This window comes from Rhinolophus sinicus, linkage group LG06 (assembly GCF_036562045.2).
Source record: "Rhinolophus sinicus isolate RSC01 linkage group LG06, ASM3656204v1, whole genome shotgun sequence".
Taxonomy (NCBI): domain Eukaryota; kingdom Metazoa; phylum Chordata; class Mammalia; order Chiroptera; family Rhinolophidae; genus Rhinolophus; species Rhinolophus sinicus.
Genome location: NC_133756.1, coordinates 72,087,708 through 72,113,374, shown reverse-complemented (window position 1 = coordinate 72,113,374; position 25,667 = coordinate 72,087,708). Strand labels below are relative to the sequence as shown.

At 40.0% G+C, this 25,667-nt stretch overlaps 1 pseudogene; it reads left to right on the top strand.

Annotated features, from left to right (window-relative positions):
• The window catches only part of LOC109434129 (large ribosomal subunit protein uL4), a 53,327-nt pseudogene extending 28,042 nt beyond the window's left edge, over positions 1-25,285 (top strand).
• The last annotated feature ends 382 nt before the right edge of the window (positions 25,286-25,667 follow it).

The following is a 25,667-nucleotide window of genomic DNA, read 5'->3' as shown; positions in this document are numbered from 1 at the left end:
ACTTAAAATCGCCTCTAATCAAATGCAGTAGGAAGCGTGAGCATATCAGGCATCCCTTATCGTCATAGTTACAGAGGAAGCATGTGATCAGCTCCACCAAATGAGAACCCTAAAAACTGATTCATGAAACACGGTAAGGCTGAGGCTATGTAGACATCAACCAAAAAATAGAAACTTTGTTGCTTCTCTAAAAATACCAGACCACAAAAAGCTAATACTTCATATTTATACTTTAACAAATTAGCTCTGGGAATAAGTGGGTAAAAAAACATAATTCTTGGCTTTACTTAATTTTTGTACCATGAGCTAAACTATTAGTTTGGACATATCCAAAGAAGACCTTTTTATCCTAATCATAAAAGTACAATTAAAAAAGAAATAATCAGTTATTAAATATTTACTCTTAAGAGATACAGAATAAATAAGGTATAGATCTTGGTCTTCAGGCGCTCATACACTAAGGAAATCAAACATACACTTGTGGCATCATTTGAGAGTAATGAAAATCGACCAGTGAAGATAATTTTGGTAAAAATCCAGAGTGGGAAAACAAAACAAATTCAGCGCAAAGAGTTAGTATAAGAAGGAGGCAAACTTGCCTAAGACTGAGACACAGTCCACACTATAACAGTGTTTCTAAAGGACCAGCCCTGCATTTATTTAAGCTGAAAAGTAGGACTGGAATAATTTCACATTCTTTCCCTGAATTTACTACTTTCCTATGGTTATCAGAAAACCATCTTCAATCCTATGGTACCGTATGAGGAGCTGCTGAACTTAGAATGCTAGGGAGTTTGAATGGCTTCTTATTCCAAATTCACGTACGTACTTTTTAATATTCCCTTTGACTTCCATTTGCACAAATTCTATCTAGTGAGAAGTAATGAAGCAATGAGTAAAGGAAAATACCACCAGGGTTGTTGAACAGGCTTCATGGGGAGAATGTAGACGCCAAGGTCAGCAAGAAGAGGCACACAGTTCCCATTCTCTCCTCATCCCAGGGATGGCTGTGCTGGGGGCGGGGGAGGGCTGATGCTGCTGGCCATCCTCCCTGACTCTTCTCTAGGGAAGGGGCACTGCCCTACCATCTCCTTAGAGAAGGGCGAGCCCAAAACAGCCTTGGATGAGAAAATACCAGGCAGGACGTTGGCCCCAGACATCTGCCTAGAAGTTCCAGCTGGAGGTGAAGCTCTCTGCTCATATCAGCTGACACTCCTGGACACCTTGCAAGGTGTTGGATTCAGGTTGCTGCATGGGCAAGTAGGGAACAGAGTTCTACGGGAAGTCGGTTTGGTTGCAGGCTCTGCCACTAGACAACAGGGAGCCTTTGATCCTGGTTTAAGTCTATTATTAAGCAACTGAGCTCCAGGCACTTACTGGAAAATCCTCCTTGCTTTGCGCATTTATTTGAAAGAAGTAACTAGGAGATACTTCATAGCTGCATAATTGAAGGCCGGAAAAGTGCTCTAGTCATTTTTTAACCTCCAACAGGCAGCACGCTGCTGAGCACGCCATATGCGTTCTAACAAACCTTTCCTGAGTAGTAAATGGACCTACAGCATGGTTACTCGGTCATTTTGCTCCCCCCACCACATCTTATGAGCCAATATCACAACAGAGCTAGAGCTGTCTCTGATGCAGCAAGATGTGACCACACAGCAGGAGGAGTGTTCTCTGTTGGCCTTTGTATTTGATAAGTCAGCAGATGAACTCAACACCGCTGTCTTTTCATCACTTACCTTTGCATTTTCCCTTGGGAGAAGCCTGACACTGCTGTGTTGGGGATCATACATGAAAATAATAATGATAATAACAGCAAGAGACATTCACTGAATACTCACTGCATGTCAGCCACTACATTGACTGCATTACTTGTGTTATCTTGCTTAATTTTTCCAAGAAACCAATAAGTTATTATGATGTCGTATTTTACTATAAAGAAAACTGAATGGAAAATTAGGAATTCAAACTTATTGTGGCAACTTTGTTACTCAGCCTTGGCACTATCTGGTGAAGAAGGCTGTAGACCAGAGTTAGCCATAGGCAGTTAAGCCATAGGGTTGGTGACATTTTCCTCTTCTACATCTCCAAAACCAGAGCTCCATGAAAGCAAGGATTTTATCTGCCTTCCTCCCCAATCTATCCTCTGTGATGAAATCAAGGCTTGGCAAGTAGTGCATGCTCAATAAAATCATACAGTGAATGAACCCTGCAAAAGCTTCCTCTTCCAGAATGACAGAGGTATGTAACCAGCCCATTGTGCAACGCTTGGTGGGGACAAAAATGGTGAAAAAGGCAGAATCTGCATTTAGGTTTACCCCACTTCCACTCCTTTGTGAACTCTGACCTGCAATACCTGCCGATTTGGGATCCTTCCCTTGCCTCTCTCAACATTTCTTTGTAGCTGGGGAGGGCATAGAAAAAAGAACAGTGAACTTAGAATTAAGAAAGTCTCCATCAAAAACCCACGTCTACCATTGCTCAGCTATGTGAATTTATGCAAATCAACTGAGCTTTCTTAGATTCTGCAAAGGACACTAATCCCTAACTCATAGGAAGTTGAAAAAATTACAAACTTCAAAGCCATATATACATGTTAGGTAATTATCACTGACAAATTATTGCAAAGGATCTAATGAACTAGCTCAAATGAAAGTATTCATTGGTGACAAACATTTAAGGTATAGAATTTACCTGTTCTCTGTGTTGTTCAAATCAACCCAAATAGGCAGCCATCAGCTCTGACAACATATTATGTGCAACCTACAACACTATTGCACTGCTCATCCATGAATAAACATAACATCATCTGGGAACCTAACAGATAAACCAATCCTCGAGTGGTTCAAGCACATTTGTAGGTGCTTCAGTGCAGGTACCAAGGTCAAGAGAGACTGTACAGCTCTGGGAAATTAAGCCCATTCAATGGAAATGACTTTTCACTTGGCCCCCACTCTCATCCCCTCCCACAGACACTCTGAAAAACATGATGCCAAATAAACGAAAGATTTTTTGGTTTTTGTTTTGTTTTGTTTTGTATTTTACTTACTCAAGCCCTGTAAATAATCTCAAAGTAACAAAAGACGCACTGGGAATTCAGAGAAGAAAAAATGTGTCTCCTTATTTTTGACGTCTCCTCTAATCAAACAGAAAAGCTGCTGCTTTGCTTGGGGAAACTGGCACAGATTGCACTGCACTCCCAAGAGAGCTCTGGGTGACAAATATTTAACACACGGGTCAGCTGTAACTCTCTGGTGCATCAGTCACTTCAGACAGCCAAGCAACATCGTCGCAGAGGTCCTGCCCACAGGTCATCGGGGCTTCTCCGCCTTGTCTTCAAACACCAGGCTGTTTGTTTATAGCCTCCTTCATATTAAGACCCTCTTTCCCATATAGGTCAAGGTAATGGGTGGCATTTGATTTAGTTTGTCTCTATTGATCTGATTCAGCCTCAGCCTCACACTCCCTCTCATCTGGCTGTAATTTCATCGTTGACATATATTTGCTCTTCATTTTTCTAACTGGCTTGTGTGCCCCGCCAACTCTATCAAGCATGGCCCCCAATTTGTCTTATAAATAAGAAAATTGAGTCATATTTCCTGCTTGCATCAGATTTTACTGCCAGCACTTGCATGTAACTCAGGGCATCTCAGTCAGACCTCCCTCAAGCCGATGGCCCCAAATATCACTGCTCCTGACACAGCTGACTAATGCCATCTAGGCAAAGTGGTGTGTGAGGAGCAAAATCCTGTGTGGAAGATGTGATCTGGGCTTCAGGACCAATGCCACATTCTGGTGGAGAGCTCCAGAAACAGACATGTGCATTGTTTTTCCATGGCCATGGCTAGATGCCCACGTCCCTTCTGTCCTCATCAAAGAAGAAAGAGCTTGCAAACCAAATGAATACCATGATTGAGATAACTTGTGCCTGGCCTACAAAGAAGGGAGGAAATCCTCAAGATTAAAACTAAGGAGGATTAGCAAAGGGATGAAACACCACAGTTTAAAAACCTTGGGGACCCACACAAACATGTTGGTATTCAACCGAGAGGACTTGGAAAGAATCCAAGAGGAGAGTAAATCCTACTCTCGACCCTTCACTCCAGAGCAGTTATCTCGTTTTAAAGACTTTCCATGGAAGAAAATTCAGTTATTTACACAGTAGATCCACAAGTAACATTCATATTAGGCAACATTAATATTGACATACTATACTTACTCTTATAGTCAATTTATTTTCTTCTCCTAAGAGCTAATCCTGTAGTATTTAAGAAACGTCATTCAGTGAGTTCTTCCTTCAAGGCTAACCTTACCATCATGTGTTGCAGTTCCACTCTCTATTCCGCTTATTTTCCTCAGATGAGATGGTGCCCGTTTTATCATCATCATGAATGCCTTTTCAATACCACAAATCAGAACATTGGCCTCTCTCTAGTCCTTTCTTCTTTTAGTTGAGTTGCTTAAATCCTTGCTTCTTTCCTTATGAGCCCTTTTCTCTACTTTCATGCTGACCTTCATGTCCTGGATTCTATGCAATTTCTATGCAATAACCAGAGGACAACAGAACATTCTGGTAAGTTCTAGCTAATTTGGAAATAATGAGAGTCTCTCTTGGGTTGCTAATTCTTCATTCCTACTAGTTCTTCCTTGGACAATCCTTGGTTTTCCTGGGTGTTGCACAACATTGCTAATTCAGGTTCAGCTGTTCAGTGTGCAGATATAGGAGTCCCTCCCTTACCTGCGGTTTTGCTTTTTGGGGTTTCAGTTACCCATGGTCAACTGCAGTCCGATAATATTCAATGGGAAATTCCAGAAACAAACAATTGGTAAATTTTAAGTTGTGCACCCTTCTGAGCAGCGTAGTCAAATCGTGAGCTGTTCCACTCCATCCCGCCTGATATGTGAGCTGTCCCTTTGTCCAACATCGCCATGCTGTACATGTTCCCCGCCCATCAGTCACCTAACAACCATTACACTTAGCAGATTAACGCCCATGGTGTCGCAGTGCTTTGTTCAATTACCCCTTGTTTTACTCAAGTGCAAGAGCAGTGCTGCTGGCAATATGGATATGCCAAAGAGAAGCTGTAAAGTGCTTCCTTTAAGTTAAAAGATATGTATATAGGAAAAAACATAATATATATAGGGTTCATTACTATCCACAGTCTCAGGCACCCATTGGGTGTCTTGGAAAGTATCCTCTGTGGATAAGGGGGGACTGCTGTACCAAACAGCATATGATAATTCTATTAGCTCCACATAAGAAATATGAGCTTCCTTGCAAAACAATGATGGGTGAGCCTTTCCCTTTACTCTTAGCTCCCCAATGCCAACTGCCTTCTTGTTTTTTACTGACAACACACACTCTCAAAAAAAAAGATCGAAAACTCATTCACAAGTTCACAACACTAAAGCGTTGCCTCTCCTTGAGTGAGTACTGTTTTAACAGTGTCCTAAGCTTTATCTAAATCAGTGTGCCCCCTACGTGGGAGTGTTTGGAGGACAAAATGGGAAAGGCCTTTCCTCTAAGGTCATGCTAATTTTCCTTCCATGTTATGTCACTTCTTTTCAGGTGTCCACTTGGTTCTAATCCCTTTAAATGAATGAGGTCCATGCCCACAAGATTACATTGGAACTTATATGATGCCACTATGGGTGGCAATATTCTTTCTGCTCTATCTCTGCTCTTCTCAGCTTTCCTGGTCTCAGGACTTCATATGGAGTTGATTGTTTACAAAAATGGCCCCAATTTTCTACCTCTCTCTGTGCTCACAGCCTTTGTAATGTGACTTTGAAACTCCTCCCATCAAGAGATGGAGTTTACTCCCTCACCCTTGAATCTGGATTGGCTTTGTGACTTACTTTGCAGCAGAAATGACAATCTGCCCAATTCAAGCCTAAGCCTCAAGAGGTCTTGCAGTCTTCTGCTCACTCCTGGAACCCCACAGCTACTGTGAGAACAACCTTCTGGCAGATGAGAGACAACATGGAGTAGAGCGGAGTTATCCCAGCTGAAGCCACCTCAGACCAGCTATCCACTATCCAGCCTGCCTATTAACTACAGATGCACGAATGAGTCCAGCTAACATCAGCCAAGCCTTGTCCCAATTGGAGGAACTGTCCAGCTGAGCCACCAGTCCTTGAAAAATAAGAAATTGTTGCTGCTTTAACCCACAATGTTTTGGAGTGGTTTATCATGCAACGATACTGATACACACCCCATGCCTTGGTTCCTATTCTCTGCTTGATCACTCTAATGCAGGATCCAACGAGAAACTTTCTCTCCTATATTTGATCCCTGGCACTGTTGAAGTATATAACATCTCTTGTCTGGTTTCCTGCTCTATAATGTTGGATAAAATGTACACAGATGTGGATCCATCTCGCTCCATGCTCTGCCTCACAGGAGAAAGGACTGACACCAAGACCAAATGGCTCCTTTCTGTCCTCCCTCCATAGCTCCTGCAGAGTTGTTCTTCATTCTGCATTTCCTACTCCTGGGCACATCACCTCTAACTGCTTAGTTAGTACCCAAGCCAAGACCTAGGAGTAAACCAAGGCCCCCTCTCCCTCACCACTTTGAGACTAAGTACTTCGTTTCTACCCCCTTATCATCTTTCATAGCCACACGTTCCCTCATTTCTATTCTCAATCCCAGAAGTCTCTGCCCACCAACAATCAGTACCCACATGGCAAATTCTCAATAAATATTTGCTGAGTGACTCTCAAGGATGACTGTTTCATCAACTCATATCTTTCTGTGTAAGTATTCAGATCACCAAGAAAACCTTGTGAAATATAAGTGGTTTTATACCTTACCTTGCATTCTCCCAAATCAAGAAATTGTATTGCCGTTGGGTAATTTTTTAATAGTGAGTCACATGATGTAAAGTCTAAATGTATGCAGGCTTCATTAATGTTTACTATAAATTATGAGTTGAGTACATTTGGGTTTGATATAAGTATTGTACAGGAATCAAATGCAAGGCAAATGCACAAGAGAGAGTGGGGCTCTTCCTGTCAGGATCCTGTCTATTTCTCTAAAGCAGGGGTGTCCAAACTGCGGCCCGCGGGCCAACTGCAGTCCGCAATCCATTGTTAATTGGCCCACAGAAAATTCCAAAAATATATTTAGTTTACTTAAATAAACCAGGTGAGGCAATACGTACTTCACCTCCAGTGAGTGGCCCGGCTGTTTGTCTATTTTACCGCATATGGCGCTTGGAAAAAACGTTGAAAAATGTTTGGACAACCCTGTTCTAGAGTCATACATTTTTCATGTTTACCTTCAACAGCTCCGAATTGTGCCATTAATGGCATTGGTTTCGCATACATTACCTGCCCCTACCCTGCCCTGGCCACAATCTCATGCACACAGTACGATGGCTGCAGGGGGTGCACTTTGGAGAGCAGAGACGGTATTATTTCAGGTATGTGGGTGAGCAGCACCCTGGGTATGAAACACTGCTGCTTCCCGAGCCTTTGAAGCCTCCCAAACGGCTCTGTGACCAGCAAAATGCCAGAAGGAGGGGGTCCTGATGTTTAAGGTTCAGAGCTGAACACTGCAAACCACCCACTCCTACCTTCTGTGCACGGTACTCGCTGACTGCTAGGATCAGGCCTTCGCCTGGGAAGCAGACCACAGAGCCGCAGCCCTTGCTGGGGAGAAAACATTGAGTATCCCAAACTGGCTCTGCGGGATGAGCTTCGATCCTGACGTGTGTGGTTTTGTGACACTAAACATCTGAATAACCTTGTCACTCAGGAAACAATGACTGGAGAGCAATGCCTAAGCAACTGGGTGCCAAAAATGAAGGCAGATGGCAGTGGCTGACACATGGGAGGAAACTCCAAGGCCCAAGTCCTCAGAGCCTTAGAGGGCTGCTGTCCTTCATCTTCCCAAGCTCAGGGCTCAGGACTCGCCCTTCCAAACCTGACGTTTTCATAGAGCTGCACAGGTTACTCAATACTCCCACATATATTTTTTCAATAATCCTCATCACAATACTGTAAGTGAAGTATAATTACTATTATTTTCGCCTTTTGGAATGAAGATATTAAGACTAAGATAAAGTAGTAGATTGTCCAATGTTACATAATAATAGTAATATGGTTACTATTTATTGGTCACTTTCTATCTTAGATTTATTTTCTTTTGGCTTGATAAAAACCTTGCTATGTAGGTTGATTTACAACCATTTTACAGAGCAGGAAATAGTACCAGGGAAGTCAACGTCAAGCGACTTCTTCAAGGTCAAACAGCTAGGGCGTGTCAGAGGTTGGATTTGTACCCAAGTCCAGCTGACTCAGAGTCTGTGTTTGTTTGATTTTAGCTCACTTCCTCTAAGTTTCTTCAGCCTGTGGCCTTTGGGCACCTGAGAATTTAGGGAAGGGTCTAGAATCAAAGCTTTATTCCTTTGACCCATACACAACGATTTTCTCCTCCCCCTCCCCCTGGGGGAGCTTGTAGCCAAACTTGCCCATAGTCAGCTGCTGCATTAGGTAAATCCGAATATTCTGACAGCAGTGTGACCTGCCAACATATTCTCCATAGGAAGAGATGGACATCATCAAAATGACAGATCTGACTATGTCCTTTGAGTTGGGCCTTTTCATCTTTGTCGCACTAGGCTTGAGAACAGCTTGCTTTTGGGTTTTCCATTGAATTTACCAACATGCTTGCAGACAGAAGGATCTTACTATTTCCACCCCATGTGAATAGCCACTTATTTAGAAAATAAAAATTCTTGGTCTTTCCCTAGAAGATTCTGGTTCTCTGCTTACCACTGGTGGCAAAAATTCAAAGCAACAGCAATGAATATTTGTTGAGTGTCTGCCAAGTATTAGTCATTGTACTAAGCATTTTGATACTTATTTTATTTAATTCCCATAATAACCTCATAAGGTAGTTATTGTTCTTATTTTAGATGTTAGCTCAAGAAACAAAGAATTTCCCTGTGATCATACAGCTAATAAGTGGTGAACTTGAGAATCGAACTCAGATTTTCTGTGACAAGTCCAAGTCTCAGTGTTTACTCTGATAAAAAGCCGTGTAATTTAATAATGTGCATTGTCTAAGATTCTTAAAAACAGTCATGATTTTGACCCCAAATTCTACTTGTAAGCATTTATTACTAAAAAATCAGAGGTAATCTTGAATATGTATGCATAAGTTAAAACACAACAGTTATTCTAATTACAAAAAAAGAAAACTTAAATGTCTAGTACCAAAAATATTTAATATCTTTTAAATCTGCATTGTTTAATATATGCAATCATGTTTTTAAAAATATAACATGACATTTAATGATATGAGAAAATACCAAAACTACAATAAACAGAAAAACACAAAATAAAAAATTGAATATGGGCTTGTGTTATAAGATGAGGTCTGTGAATGCTCACTTCCCCATCAGTGTCATTATCCAGGACAACGGGTTTTCTCTTGACACCTGCAGTTTCTTGGGTAAAAAAGATATCTGCATGGTTCAGATCAGGCCAGGCATTGCCTGTATCTCAAGCCCAGAAAGATGAGTTAATTCTTGAAATAAACAACATTGAACTTGTCTCAAATTCAGCAAACCACAACAGTTAAAAACAAGGGTAAGAAAAATTTTGGATGATATCTATGTCTCTGAAAAAGGAACAGTTCGGTAGACTGATAAACAAGGTCTAAGAGGTGTCTGGCTACAGAAAGAAGCCGGATGATTCCTAAGACCTATTTATGATTTTTAAAGATGCAATAAAAGCCCTCTATTGATTTGGAAGGAACAACTGTATATATACTATGATCTCAATTTTGTCCAAAATAAAAAATTTATATGCATACATTAAAAATTATAAGTGAATAAAACATGCTAACTTGTAATCACCTCTTTGTGAAAGAATTATGATTAACATGTTTTTTCTTAAAATTTTCTATATTTTCCAAACTCTCATCAATGAGCTTCCAACATTATTACATAATAGAAATAAAAACTATGCCATTAAAAAGAGAATTCTTACCATTATCTCAAATCAGCAGAAGTCAAGGTGGCTCAGGTCCAAAATGCTGCCAGGAACACCCTTCTCTTTGCTACTCCCCAACTCAGGGAGCAAAGGACACAGGTGTTAGAGAGCATAAAGATCTAACTGTGTGATCTTGGATAAGTCACATTACCTCCCTGGGTCTCAGCAGGCTTTGCTACAAAATGAGCAACCTGGATTGGGGAGCTCTGCCCCAGGCCTGGGCCCACAGCCTCCCTCAGTGGCCTCAAGAGAGAACGGCCTTTCAACATGCAGTTAGAGCTGGCCTTCCCCCATGCCTGAGGAGAAAAATATTTATGAATTACTCTCTAGTTTAGAAATGGATCTCTGTCTGGGAACAAAGAATTACAAACCCCACTGGCCAATTAGAGTCCATTATCAGACACTGTAGCAGCTAGCTCAGCCTGGTGGTAATTGTATCTGCAATAACAAGGCTGTGAGGGACACTTTAGGCCATTTGCTATGTGAATCAATCATCATTACGGTCTAGCAGCAGAGTGGACGTGGAAATGAGCCCATGTTATCAATGACCGATTAGAGTAAATATCCATCAAGAAGCTCATGGGGGTGGGTGGGGATGGGGGAGGACACAACAGGTGCCCTGGGTCTCTCTCAGCTCACTGATGTCACAGGTAACCCAGGAAGATGACCCTGAGACACCGCTTGAAATTCTGTTTAGGGTCCGTAGTAGGGCTTAGTGACTTTAAATAACGCCGATTCTGCTTGGCAATGACATGCCAATTTCATGTAAATAACTGAGTATCCTCCCACGGATGATGGGAGATTGAGTTTACTATGGTCATTAATGTCCTAGGACTGCTATAACAAAATTTAGAGGCCTTAAAACAACAGTAATGTATTATTTTCTGGAAAATAGATGTATGCAACTAAGGAGTCAGCAGGGCCACATCCCCTCTGGAGCCTCTAAACAGTCCTTCCCTGCCTCTTTCAGCACCTGGTGGCCCTGGGTGTTCCTTGGGTTGCAAAAGCATAACTCCAGTCTATGCCTCAGTCTTCATATGGCCTTCTCCTCTGTGTCTCTGTGTGTCCTTTCTTCTTCTTATATGGACATCAATCATTACAGTAGGCTCCACCCTAATACAGTATGAGTGCATCTTAACTTGATTACATCTGCAAAGACTCTGTTTCCAAAAAGATCACATTCGGAGGTTCTCGGTGGATATGCATTTTGGGGGGATACTATTCAATGCACCATACTCTGATATGGGGCACTCTTTGATTGTGATTAGTTACCTTTCAGCTCAGTCTTACCTGTGATACTAGTAGATAGGTCGATAATAGCTAATTCTGAAACAGAACTTACTGTGTGCCAGACATATTCTAATCTCTTCACATATATCAACTCATTTAATTCTCACTATGAGCAAGTACTATTTTTATCCCCATTCTCCACGTGAAGAACAGAGGCACAGAGAGGTTAAGGTCGTGCTTCTAAAGCCACACAGTAAGTGTGAAAGTCAGCACTTGAATCAAGGCAAACTGGTTCTGGAGTCTGTGTTCTTCATCATCCATCTTACCTCTTAAGAACTTATAGAATTCTTTTGGATATATACCCAGAAGTGGTATTACTGGATCAGATGGTAGTTCGATTTTTAGTTTTTCTGAGGAAACTTCATACTGTTCTCCATAACACTGCACGATTTTACTCCCACCAACAGGTACAAGTGTTCCAATAACCACATCCTAACCAACACTTCTTGTTTTATTTTTCTGGGTTTTATTTTAAATTTATTGGGGTGACAGTTGTGTTATATTCACAATGGAACACTACTCAGCCATAAGAAAAGATGAAATACTGCCATTTGTGACAACATGGATGGATCTTGAGATTATTACGCTAAGCAAAATAAGTCAGACAGAAAATGTCTAGAAACATATGACTTTACTCATATGTGGGATATAAAACTGAAAACAACAAAGGGAAAAGACAAACAAAGAAACAAAAACTCATAAACAACAGTTTAGTGGTTACCAGAGGGTAAGGGAGCAGGGGAGTGGTAAAAATGGAGAAAGGGTTTCTTGTCTTTTTTTAAAATAAAAGCCATTCTAATATGTGTAAAGTGATATCTCATTGTGTTTTATTTGCATTTCCCTGATGATTAGTGATGCTGAGCATCTTTCCATGTACTTGTTGGTCATTTGTATGTCTTCTTTAGAAAACAAAATGTGTATTCAAATCTTTAGCCCATTTTTAAATCAGATTATTAGTTTGGTTTTGGTTTTGACTTTGGTTTTTTTGCTGTGGAGTTGTGGAGTTCTTATATGTTTTGAAAATTAACCCCTTATCTAATACATGGTTTGCAACTATTTTCTCCCATTTCATAGGTTGCTTTTTCAGCCTGTTGATTGTTTCCTTTGTTGTGCAGAAACTTCTTAGTATGCTGTAATTCTGCTTGTCTATTGGTGTCTTATTACATTTACTTTTGATCCAATATCCATGAAACCATTGCAAAACCAACGTCATGAAGCTTTTCTCCTGTGTTTTCTTCTTATAGTTTTATGTCTTACATTTAAGTTTTTAATCCATTTTTAATCCAACTGATTTTTGTTTGTGGTATAAAATAGGGTCCAATTTCATTCTTTTGCATGTTGATATCTAATTTTCCAATATCATTTTTTGAAGAGACTTTCCCTTCCCCTGAGTATATTTGAGACCCTGGCTGAAAATCTGTTGATCTTATATACATGGGTTTATCTCTGGGCTCTTTGTTCTATTCCGTTCGTCAACGTGTCTATTTTTATGCAGTACCCTTCTGTTTTGATTACATACTGTTTTGTAATATATTTTGAAATCAGTAAGTGTGTTGCCTCCAACTTTGTTCTTCTTTCTCAGGACTGTTTTGACTATTTGAATTTTAGAATTATTTTCATATGAATTTTAGAGGTTTTCTTAGAACTATTATTTTAGAATTATTTTTTGTATTTCTATAAAAAAATGCCATTAGCATTTTGATAGGGGTTGTATTGAATCTATAGATTGCTTTGGGTGGTATGGACATTTTAACAGTATTAATTATTCCCATCAATGAACATGGATGGCTTTGTATTTGTTTGTGTCTTTACCTTCTTTCACCAATGTCTTCAGTATACAAGTCTTTCACTTCCTTGGTTAAGTTTATTTCTAAGTATTTTTTTTCTTTTTAATGGTATTGTAAATAGGATTGTTTTCTTAATTTCCCTGTCTGATTGTTCCTTGTTAGTGTATAGAAATGCTACTGATTTTGTGTCCTGAAACTTTACTTAATTCATTAATTCTAACAGATATTTTTTATGGAGTCTTTAGAGTTTTTGGTATATAAGATCATGTCATCTGCAAACAGGTAATTTTACTTCTTTCCTTCTGATTTGGATGCCTTTTTCTTGCCTAAATGCTCTGGCTAGAATTTGCAGTATTATGTTGAATAGAAATGATGAATGTGGGCATTTTTTTCTTATTCCTGATCTTAGAGGGAAAGCTTTCAGCTTTTCACCGTTGAATATGATGTTAGTTGTGATTTTGTTATATATGGATTTTATAATGTTGAGGTACATTCCATCTATACCTAGTTTGTTGAGTATTTTTATCATGAAAGAGTATTGAATTTTGTCAATGCTTTTCCTGTATTTGTTAAGATGATCATGAAAAATCAAGATCTTAAAGGTATAGTAATACCTCAATGTTCACTATTCACAATAGACAAGATGTGGAGAAAACCTAAATGTTCATTTATGGATGAATGAATTAAAAAAAAAAAGTAAGGAGGGTGGGGGTGGGGGTGGGAGATGAGGATAAGGGGGATCGAATATATGGTGATGGAAGGAGAACTGACTCTGGGTGATGAACACACAATGGGATTTATAGATGATGTAATACAGAACTGTACACCTGAAATCTATGTAATTTTACTGACAATTGTCACCCCAATAAATTTAATAATAAATTTAAAAAAGTAATATATACAGACAATAGAATATTATTCAGCCTTAAAAAAAATAAAGAAATCCTGGGCAGCCGGATGGTTCAGTTGGTTATAGCGCGAGCTCTGAACCACAGAGTTGCCGGTTCGATTCCCACATGGGCCAGTGAGCTGCGCCCTCCACAACTAGATGTTTTGGAGGGCACAGCTCGCTGGCCCATGTGGGAATCACTGAGCTTCCGGAGGGGTGGTCGGATGGCTCAGTGGGTTAAAGTGCAAGCTTTTAACAACAAGGTTGCTGGTTCAATTTTCACATGGGATGATGGGCTAAGCCTCTTGCAACTAAGATTGAAAACGGTGACTGGACTTATAGCTGAGCTGAGCCCTCCACAGCTAGATTGAAGGACAACGATTTGGAACTGATAAGCCCTGGAGAAACACACTGTTCTCCAATAAAAAAAATGTTAAAAAATTAAAAATATAAAAAAATAAAGAAATCCTGCAATATGCAACATGGATGAACCTTGAAGACATTATGCTAAATGAAATAAGCCAGTCACAGAAGGACAAATACTGTATGAGTACCCTTCTATGAGGTATGCAAAATTATCAAACTCATAGAATCAGACAGAAGAATGGTGATTACCAGAGGCTGAGGGAGAGAAGAACATGAAGAGCTGCTAATCAATAGACATAAAGGTTCAATTACAGAAGAAGAATAAGTTCTGGAGATCCACTGTACAACATTGTGGCTATAGTTAACAATACTATATTGTACCCTGAAAAATATTTTAAAAGGGTAGAGTTAATGTTGTGTTCTTACCACAATAAAATTAAAAATATTTAAAAGAACTTACATAGCTATTCTTGACATTTTCATACATTGCTAGAAATGTGCAGATTGATGAAACCCTTTCAGAAAGTAACTAGGCACTATGTGTTAATAGTCTCAAGAATATCCATATGTGTTTGATCCAGTCATTACATTTTGGCATATTCTTTTTTTTTTAATTGAACTATATAAAACCTCTATCACAAGATGGTTATGACTGTGTTGTTTATAATAACAAGAAGAAATGTTTATATCACAATTTTAAGTAAAATCTGAGATGTAGGGCAGTCAATATAATGTTCTTGACTACATCTTTAAACAATAGAAAAAAATTACCTTAAAAGGTTCATAGCAGCTCTTTTAGAAGAACTGAATATTTTTTTCTTTCTCCTTTGATATACCTTTTTGGATTTTACAATTTCTAAAATAAGCATAAATTATTTTGTAATTGAAAAAAAGATAATATGAATATTTAAATGCAAATGAGTATTAATAATAATGTAAGCAGTATTCTTGTGGAAGGACTGAGGGGGAAAAGAGAAGGATGATAAGTTCTAGTTGTGGCCTTTACATGAAAGATCTCCTAGAATTCAAGACAGGTCACAGTATATGGTCTCCTGGAAGCTCCAGCATTTATTCAATTCTGAATCAGTGAATTTTCTTTTAATATACTAAATTCCAGGTTTAACAGTGGTATATGCTACACAAACATCTGTTGAATGAATGGATAGACATCTGAGCTAAAGAAGCACACGGTATAAACAAATGGAGAAGTTGATGCATAGGGAAATTAAATAAATGGTTTGAACAGAAAATGAATAGTTTTCTAAGGGAAAAGTTTGAAGCCTTTTTCTTCTTTGTTTCCTAGAAATCTTTGTTTCCTGGGAAGCTAGAGACATAGTATCATTGACTCCAGTTTGCAAGGCTGTGGATTGTTTTACCTCTTCAGCTATAGATGATAGAGCCTCAAAAGAGATTAAAAAAAAAAAAATCATTAGGCTGAGGTTCAAACCAACAGAAATTAGATTGACCTAAATCGATGCCCAAAGACATGGTTTTCCCTCTGGATAAATGCTGAAATGAGAACCTAGTTGATTTAAAGGACAAACTGCCCTTCAGTTCAAGGTATCAAGAAAGTTTTCATCTATACACAAACCTTTACAAAATAAGCCCCTCACTCCAACTTTCTGACATAGAAAGACTTCTGCTTATAACCACAGAGCATCTGTTAGCAACCAGGATGGTTTTGTGGCTCTGAGTTAGGACACAGAGCTCAAAGTTTGGGACCTATTGAACAAATCAGATTGCCTCTACCATGGGTGCTTTGAAGTTTATTCCTGAGTGTAAAACAGACATTCCTATCTTTTGACTTCTAGGAAAGTCAAAAGTTACTGAAAAGTGTATGTCCCTTAGTCATATGCTTATTCACACTCTATTAATGACCCAGAGAACAGAGGCCTGTTGTGTCAGAACAGGTGAAGACACAACTCTGCCCATGGTCTGAAGGTGCAGTCAGACACAGGTGACCAGGAGCAGACTGGCAGGTCCTAGGACCCCTAGCTATGGCAGTTTCCCAAGTGGTCTCTCAGGCAACTCTGCTCAAGGTATTACACCAGTGCTTCAGGGCACCAGTGGGGAACAGATCTGGGCCTGCATTCGTGGACAAGTAGTGTGGCTGTCCCATTGCAAGGAAAGGGCTAACCCCATCAGGTGAAGGCTGATTAGAGCTGCACTTCACTGGCATGGCCATTTGACAAGCTTGCATTCATTCATTCAACAAAATTTTTGGAGGGCCTTTATGTGCTAGGCATTAACTCAAGTGTTAAAGACACCAAGCTCCCTCCCAGTCTCCTGAGAGAGACAGAGACATAAACCAACAATTACAATATGTGCATACTGGATTGGGGTAGGTGCGTAACCCAAGCTGGAAGGAGATTGGGTAAAAAATATTTCAGAGAAGAAGATGGTTAAACTGTGTCCTGAAATTCCATGCTCCCCTGGAGCAGAGACCAGGGAACCCCAGAGACAGAAGAAAAGTAAAGTTGCACTACCTACATATGCATAGAGTATGAAAGGAGCCGTTTTTCTAGGATTGCTACGGGTACAGTTGCTCCACTCTTTGGGCCTCTAGAACCACAGGACCCACTGGCTGCATGCAGATAATAGGGTTTATGGTACAGAATTTGATCTTTGCTTTCATGTCCCCAGAGAGGTGGGACAAGTGCCTATAATGCCAGGCCCCTTGGCAGCATTTGCAGAAACCGCAGCCCATTACTAGAAAAACAATATCATCAAGACTTGTAAACTGTGGAAACCATAGTTTAACCTGGTGATTTGGGGTACATGCTTTATTGCTCACCCGGTAGCAGTGCTCCCAGTATTATTCCTCAGTCTATGCTTTCCACTTACTGGATAAAAAGAGTTTGGCTTCTTAATTCTGTTGCTTGGCTGATTGTTGGGTTTTAGATGGAGGAGTGAGGACCTTCAGATTTTAGAACTGGCATCCGATGTATGTTCAATTTTAAGAGAAGGACTTCATTCATCTGGTTAAATGAGCTGTGCCAGTTGCATATATTTTATAACTGAACTAAAACAGGCCAAAATTGGCAAGATTTTGGAGTTTACTGGAAAAAAACTAAACTAAATATTTTCAAATTATAAAAGTGGGTAAAAGCAAAGATCTGCACTGGGTTCGAGGGGTTTATAAATGTAGGGTTCTATGGGAAGTGGTGAAGAAGTTAATTATTCAGCTCAATTCCTTCGAAATATGCTGTCTTATGAAACCAATGGTGATGGTGCACCTTGAATTATTATATAAACAATGCATTCTGAAAGGATGTGTTCCCTCTGAAACCACAGGGAGGACCTTCCATTGAGCCCTGGTAGATTAATGCTGTAGGCCTCGAGAGGGATCCAAGTCCTCTGAAAGGGCTGGGGAGAACCAAGAGCCTATGTGAACATGGTTTTTCTTTCCTTTCCCCCTAGCCTAGGAATACCCCATGGTTAATTTTAGAGTCCACTCCAATTCATGAACTCAGAACCCAAACCCAAATTGAACCTCCATTTGCCAATTATAAAAATACTTTTCTTAAAAATTTTCAGAAGTCCTCTTGAACAATAATTTTCTTATGAAATATGGTACTTAGAAAATCACATCTTTATGATTTTGGTTCCAATAAGCAGAAGCCCCAAAATTATATTTCCCCTCAGCCATAAAAATAATTGAAATCTTACCATTTCCAACAACATGAATGGACCTAAAGGGTATTATTATATTAAGTGAAATAAATCAGAGAAAGACAAATACCAAATGAACTTCACTTATATGTAGAATCTAAAAAACAAACTAAGAAACAAACTCAGGTACAGAGAACAAAGTGTTGATAGACAGATGACAGGGGGGTTGGGGAGTTTGGTGAAAAAAGTGAAAGGATTAAGAAGTATAAATGACCAGTTATGAAAACAGTCACAGGGATATAACGTACAGCATAGGGAATCTAGTCAATAAAATTGTAATAATAACTATGTATGGTGTCAGATGGGTACTAGATTTATCAGGGTGATCATTTTATAAGGTATATAAATGTCTAATCACTATGCTGTACACCTGAAAGTAATATAATATTGTACATCAACTGTAATTTAAAAATAAGTTTAAAAAATAAATAAATTTTAAAAAGGAAGAACTGGAGGCAAAAATTAACTGGGGACGTCAAATCCACGTTGTATTAAACATAATATTCAAAACATGATTCTTGGAATCCAAAATGCCTGCATTATTTGCCCTTCCCAAGCACGAATCCTGCAAAGAAGACAGATGGAAAAGCCTCCTGGGTGTCAGGGACATCCATTTTAAGGGGATTTAGAAAGCTCTGATGTCCAAATCTGCCGACACGCTTCACATCATCTCAGAAGACAGAGGCAGAGCCACTGCAAACAACATAACACCTAACTCTCTGCTCTTGTTTCTGCAGAGTCTGCAATGCTGGGTAGGGGTATTTCCTAGGACTTAATCATTGTTACAAGCTTCTCTGATGAAGAAATGTGCTGTGGGGGAATCCCATCTTTGCACAGTGGAAAACAAAATAAAGGATTTTATCTTTAAAACACTTGTTTCTGTATGTATTTTAATGTCAAAGGAAGAAAACATCAATTATCCAGGGAAACGAACTGGAAGCTGCAGTTTCACAGCTTCCAGGAAGCCAAGCTGTCTGCAGCAGACAAGTCCATTTCTTTTTTCCCCAGCAAAGCAATTACTGTCCTCCTCTCGTTGTCAGGTGCTTTTGTCACATCTGACACACCAGTTAGATGACAGAGAATGAGCAAAACAACGAGCCCTTGGCACAGGGGCCCCCTACGTCTGCTGGCACCAGGGTGCATGGGATAAACACTCCACTTTGGCATTAGAAAATTAATCTTTCAAACACAAGTATTTTGTCACAGTTCCACTCCTACAAATGACAGAGAAAAGAGGGAAAGAACTCTGAGGCCTATTTCCTCATGAACATACTGAAGAAAGATAGTCAATAGAAAGATATTTCTGGGGTCCTTGTTTATGGGTGCCCTCCAAAACAAGTGGCCAGCAAGAACAGCTTTGGGAATATGACAACATGGGAATGTCAGGCACTGGTTTTGTTTGTGCCTTTGTGACATATCTTTTCTGCCTGGGATGATTATGACCAGTGGCCGTATTGGAGACAGAATAAAGGCACGAGCCCAGGAAGCTACCTAACATAGCAATGGAGGTAAGCAGGAGGCATTCAGATGGAAATCACTGTAGGAAAATATCTGAAGGCCACCACAACCATCTTTCTAGAATAAACTGTTTTCCTTTAAATGGCCTGGCGTTGTGAAATCGAAAGTTTCCCAGTCTGGTCTCAGGGAAATTCTATCCAAGTTGCTTAGCAAAGGAGACTCAGAACCTCAAAGAACAAGGCAGGCTACCTGTTCAGGACTGTCCCACAAGCCTGCTGGTCACTGAGAGTCTGGGCCACCTACGGCTCCCTGTAATCATGAAAAGGTGTGCTGTGACAGATATGTCCAACAAAGGACTTGTAAACCAGAATATATTTTTAAACTCCTACAAATCAGTGAGAAAAAGATGATCAGGTTTAAAAATACGAGCCAAAGACTTAAAACAGCACATCACAAAACAAGGTACCCAAATGACCAGGAGGCATATGAAAAGTTACTCAATAGCATTACTCATGACAAAAATGTAAATTAAAACCATAATTGAAATCCTAGAAAATACCCACCTCATGTACACACACACACACACACACACACACACACACACACACAATCGTAAATAACCAAGATTAAAAAGACAGAAAACACCAGATTTTGGCAAGAATGTGAAACACTTGAGACCCTTCTGCACTGCTGCTGGGAGTGGAAAATGATACAACCACTTTGGAAAACTGTTCGCAGTTTTATCTAAAGACAGATATACGCAGAATTCTGACCCAGCAATTTCACTGATAGGTATAAATCCAATAGAGGTGAGTGTTTATGTCCAACAAAAGACATGTACAAGACCGTTCATAGCAGCTTGAATCATTATAGCCCCATGGAAATGATCCATATGACTGTCAATGATAGAAAGAATCAATTGTAGTGCAATCATACAATGGAGGACTACAGCATAATGAAGAAAGAACCACTACAGAATGAAACAGAGTGAACAATATGTTGGATGAATGAAGCCAGACAAAAGCAGTTCATTACATGTGTGATTCAATTTATATTAAGCTAAAAAACAGCCCACACCAATCTATGCTGACAGAGGTCAGAATAATAGTTACATTTTGATGAGAGATACTGGCAGTGAGGGCACGGGAAGGAGCCTTCTGAGATGCTGAAAAAGTTCTCTGTCTTGATCTCAGTGGTGGTTACAATGAACGCATACATGTGTGAAAACTCATTGAGCTGCATACTTAAGATAAACGCACTTCTCTGGATGTAAGTTGTGCCCTGATCAGAAAGTTGAAAAGTACTGCCCTACTGTTTTTTCCTTCTTCATGTCCTCTTCAGCACTCCAGCCTTGCGTCTACCATGTTATGTAGAAATTATATGTTTATCTATTGTTTGTAAGTTTCTCTCAGACAGGTGTGCCATGTCTTAGTAGTCTATATTTCTTTGTTGCATAGCACAGTGCTTGCTATGAAAAAGTTACTCAATGAATATACGTTATACTATTCTAAAACACTCCAATCTAATGTCCTTTAGACTCTCAAGCATGCATAGTGACTTCTACCCTGTGCCTTACATGTTAGACCTGTAAATAAAGAATGGAAGCCAGCCTGGCTAATTCTTTCCACTTGTCAAGGTTTCAGGTGAAGAAAATATGTCGAATTCTCCCACATGTTGTGGTACAGTATAAACCAGAGGTTCTCAAAATTGAGGAGCATAACACTGAAGTGCAGAACTTACTAAATGTACAGATCGCTGGTCCTACACCCAAAGGTTCTAGTTCACTAGGTCTAGGAAGGAGCTCAGTTTGCACTCCAGAAAGTTCTGATGGTCCACACTGCAAGAAACGCAGGCTTAGACACAGGAAACTTCTAGCTTTGTTGAGATTATAGGACACTGAATCCTAACTGAATACAGGTAGGCTGCGCTAAATGTCCCCCCACCTAAAAGGAGACCACCACAGTTATAGACTGTGCCCCCAAATACGGGTATCTGGTGAGTCTTTCAGAAGAGGAATTTTCTGAAAACACCTGGATGAAGTGGACCCCTGTGATCCATTAGATTCCACTTTTCTTTGGAGACCAGGAGGCATATAACTTTTTTAAGTTATCTAAGAACACAGCCATTATGGCTGAGAGTCCCCTTCTGAGATAATGTGTTACTAGGTATTGGGAAAATAAGGACGCTCTGTGAGGTTCAGTGACAGATTTCTCTTTTAAAAAGTGATATTCAGGGAAATGTTTGCCAATTTCTCTCTACATAGAGATCGTAAGGTCATAACACAGACTGACAAGGAACTGAAAACTCTAAATCAAGACTGGCACATTGTCCCCAGTTTACATCAGTAAGTTGAGAATGAATTGCCAGATACAAGTTTTTTCTTATGGTGAATTATTTTATCAGTTAAATGGTGTTTTGGGGAAAAATATATAAGAACAAGGGAGATCTATCAGTGTAACAGTTAAGATTCTCTCCTCTAAGCATGGGCTGCATATATATAATATATGTATATATGTGTATATGCACGTGTGTGTGAGAGAGAGAGAGAGAGAGAGAGAGAGAGAGAGAGAGAGAGAGAGCATTATCAAATCCTGCAAGCAGTGGATTATAACTTGACCATAAGTACAACTCCCTAAAGAAACTATTCAGAGTTTAAGGCCTCTTGCAATATATCTGGGTTGCAAAGCAAAGCCAACCAACAAACAAACAATAAATAAATAAATGGCAAACCACTTGCAAACACGAGGAATGTATGTCACATACGAGTATGTGGCCATCCAGGAAAATTTAGTTCAGCTACTCTGAGTGGAATATAACAAATTGCTTTTTAGTTTTGCTTTGTCATCTATTTTTTCCTTAATGCCGACAAGGAAAATGTTCTTGAGAAACGGTCGTTAATAGATAGTGACAAGTGGTTGCCTGTGGTCTAAGAAAAAGCCATCAATTACTGCCTTTGCCACTCTTTTAAATTCCAAAGGCAAAGAAAGTTCCATCATGCTGTATTGGTTTCATGGTTATTGAACGAAGAGGAAGAATTTTTAGATAAAACAGTTTGTTTTTCTTTTTGAATGAACTTATAAATACTTTCTACACAGACACTATAAAATTTCAGGGAATCTTTGAGCTTCAACTGAGCTCCCTATATTCCTTTGGACAATGGTAGAAATGACAGAACTGGGGTCAAATATGAATTTTCCTAGTAAGTCAGTAATGCTAGTCTCCTAGGAGACCCTGGCCTAGGTGTTCGGACTCCTTAACCTCTCCAGGTTTTCCTCCCGGCTCTGAGGGCCTTCCGAAAATGCTTTCTGGTCTCCAGACTCTGCTTTCCTGCAGATGAGAGAGAACTTAGGAGTTACAACGAGCTCTTTGGGGAGAAAGATCTGGAGTTCTAGGAAGTGAAATATAGAAATAAGAGTTTATCTTCTATGTCCTCAACCTTCCAAATTCTTTTCTTCTTCCTCCCATCACCACTCCATCCGCCATCATCCCCCATGACTTCAAGCATAGCCTCCAATCTCTATTCATACCTACCTCTGGATCATTTGGTAGCCCGAAGGTATAAATGACAGGTAACAGCATCCAATACTGCCCCTCACAGAGAATTATCATTTTGATAGGTGTAAATCAAAGGAGTGTTCTATCTTTAGAATTTAAGGAGAGAGGAGAGGTCCAAAGGGAGAAGGAAGAAGACTTGAGAGAGAAAGAGTGAAAGGCTGGAGGGAAGCCACAGAGATGGAGAAGCATAAATGAGAATCTACATGCAGTTATAGCTGACTCATGTTCTGGAACAAATGACACTTCTTCACGCAAGGATGTGCTTGCAGGCACTCCTCAGAGAGACCCAGCGCCCTGTCTAAAGCAGTACATGCCCATATACAGAAGGTGTAAAAAATGAATATGTATTTTAAGAAAGGAAAAAACTGTATTAAAATTGTAATACTCAATATATATTGATAACAAAAGATGAATGCAAGTCATGTGTATACATTTTTTTGACACTGCTGGTAGTCACAGCCTTTATTCTCCACCCTCGGAACTGCATTTTCTCCTTCGTGGTATTTATCACTTCCTGAAATTACAGTAGTCTCCCCTTATCCATGGAGGATACATTCCAAGACCCCCGTGGATGTCTGAAAACATGGGTAGTGCTAAACCCTATAAATACTGATTTTCCTGTACATACATACCTATGATAAAGTTTAATTTATAAATTTGGCATAGTAAGAGATTAACAATAACTAATAGGAGACCAATTATAACAATATACAGTTGGCCCTTGAACTGTATATTGCATCGACCCCCATGAAGTCAAAAATCTGCATATAATACTTTGACTCCCCCAAAACTTACCTACTCGTAGCCTACAGTTGACTGAAGCCTTACTGACAGCAAACATATTTTGTATGTTATATGTATTATACACTGTATTTTTACAATAAAGTAAGCTAGAGAAAAGAAAGTGTTATTCAGAAAATGATAAGGAAGAGAAAACGTATTTATGGTACTTGTTTTTAAAAATCTGAGTACAGCTTTCTTTTCCTGTGGGAGCCACCAGGTTGAGAAGCGTCTCCTCTCCCCGCAGTGGGTGCGCTTGTCCAGTGACATTGGTGCATTCCAAAAAGAGGGAATCATTTGGCAAAAACGTCACTTTACCTGCTGTGTTTACAGTTCCCATTCGACCAGATATTGTGAAGTTGTTTGCACCAACTTGCACAGAAACAACAGGCAACCCTGTGCTGTCAGTGAATTGGCAGGTCATCAAACCAGTGCTGAGCCGTGGTCCTGGGAGAGCTATGGCTCAAATTCCCAGCATTCAAGGCAGTGGGACTCATCACTCTGGCCAGGTGCTTTGGCAATATGTGTCATGGCGCCGCATGTTTGCACCAACCAAAACCTGGTGTCATTGGCACCACAGAGTGAACACAACAAAGAAGCGATACGCCATCTGCCCTGCCCTGGGGGCCTCGGCCTTACCAGCATTGGTCATGTCTAAAGGTCATCGTATTGAGGAAGTTCCTGAACTTCCTTTGGTGGTTGAAGGTACAGTTGAAGGCTACAAGAAGACCAGGGAGGCTGTTTTGTTTCTTAAGACACTTAAGGCCTGGAATCATATAAAGAGGTTCTATACCTCTTAACGAATGAGAGCTGGCAAGGGCAAAATGGGAAACTTGTATCCAGCGCAGGGGACTTTGCATCATCTATAATGAGGACAACGGCATCATCAAAGCCTTCCCAAACATCCCTGGAATTGCTCTGCTTAATGTAAGCAAACTGAGCATTTTGAAACTTGCTCCTGGTGGGCATCTGGGCCGTTTCTGCTCTTGGGCTGAAAGTGCTTTCCGCGAGTTGGATGATCTGTGTGGCACTCGACGTAAAGCTGCCTCCCTCAAGAGTAACTACAACCTTCCCACACACTAGATGCTCAATACAGACCTGAGCAGAATCTTGAAAAGCCCAGAGATCTAAAGAGCTCTCCGAGCACCACGCAAGAAGATTCACCACAGAGCCCTGAAGAAGACTCCACTGGAAAACCCGAGAATCATTTGGGTTGACGCTAAACCCACACGCAGAGACCATGCGCCAGAACACCATCCTTCACCAGGCCGAGAATCACCAGCTCCTGTGGATAAAGCCACAGCAGCGCTCGAAGCCAAATCAGATGAGCAGGGGGTTCCAGGCAAGAAGCCAGCGACAGGGAAGAAAGGGGAAAAAGATGTTAGAGCTACGAAGCAGAGGAAGCCTTGGTGGGAAAAAGGCTGCAGCTACTAAGACACCAGCAGCTGAGAAGAAGCCCACAGAAAAGGAACCTGCGACATAAACTGAAATTTGTTCTGTAAAGGTCAAATCACTTTGGACAACTAATTTTGAATACAAAGTTGATTAAAGAAGTTAGAAACATGAAAAAAAAATCCGAGTATAAAAGGACCTGCGCATTTCAAACTGGTGTTGTTTAAGGGTCAACTATAATAAAAGTCATGTAAATGTGGTCTCTCTCTCTCTATCTGGTAACCAATTTGATAACCAAGAAGACTACTAAGCGACCACCAGACGGGCAGTGTATACAGCATGGAGAAGATGACAATGGGATGATTTATGACCTGACCCCGGAGGATCAGAGCAGGAAGATGGGAGATTTCATCAGGCTACTCAGAACAGAGCTCAATTAAAACCTTATAAATTGTTTATTTCTGGAGTATTCC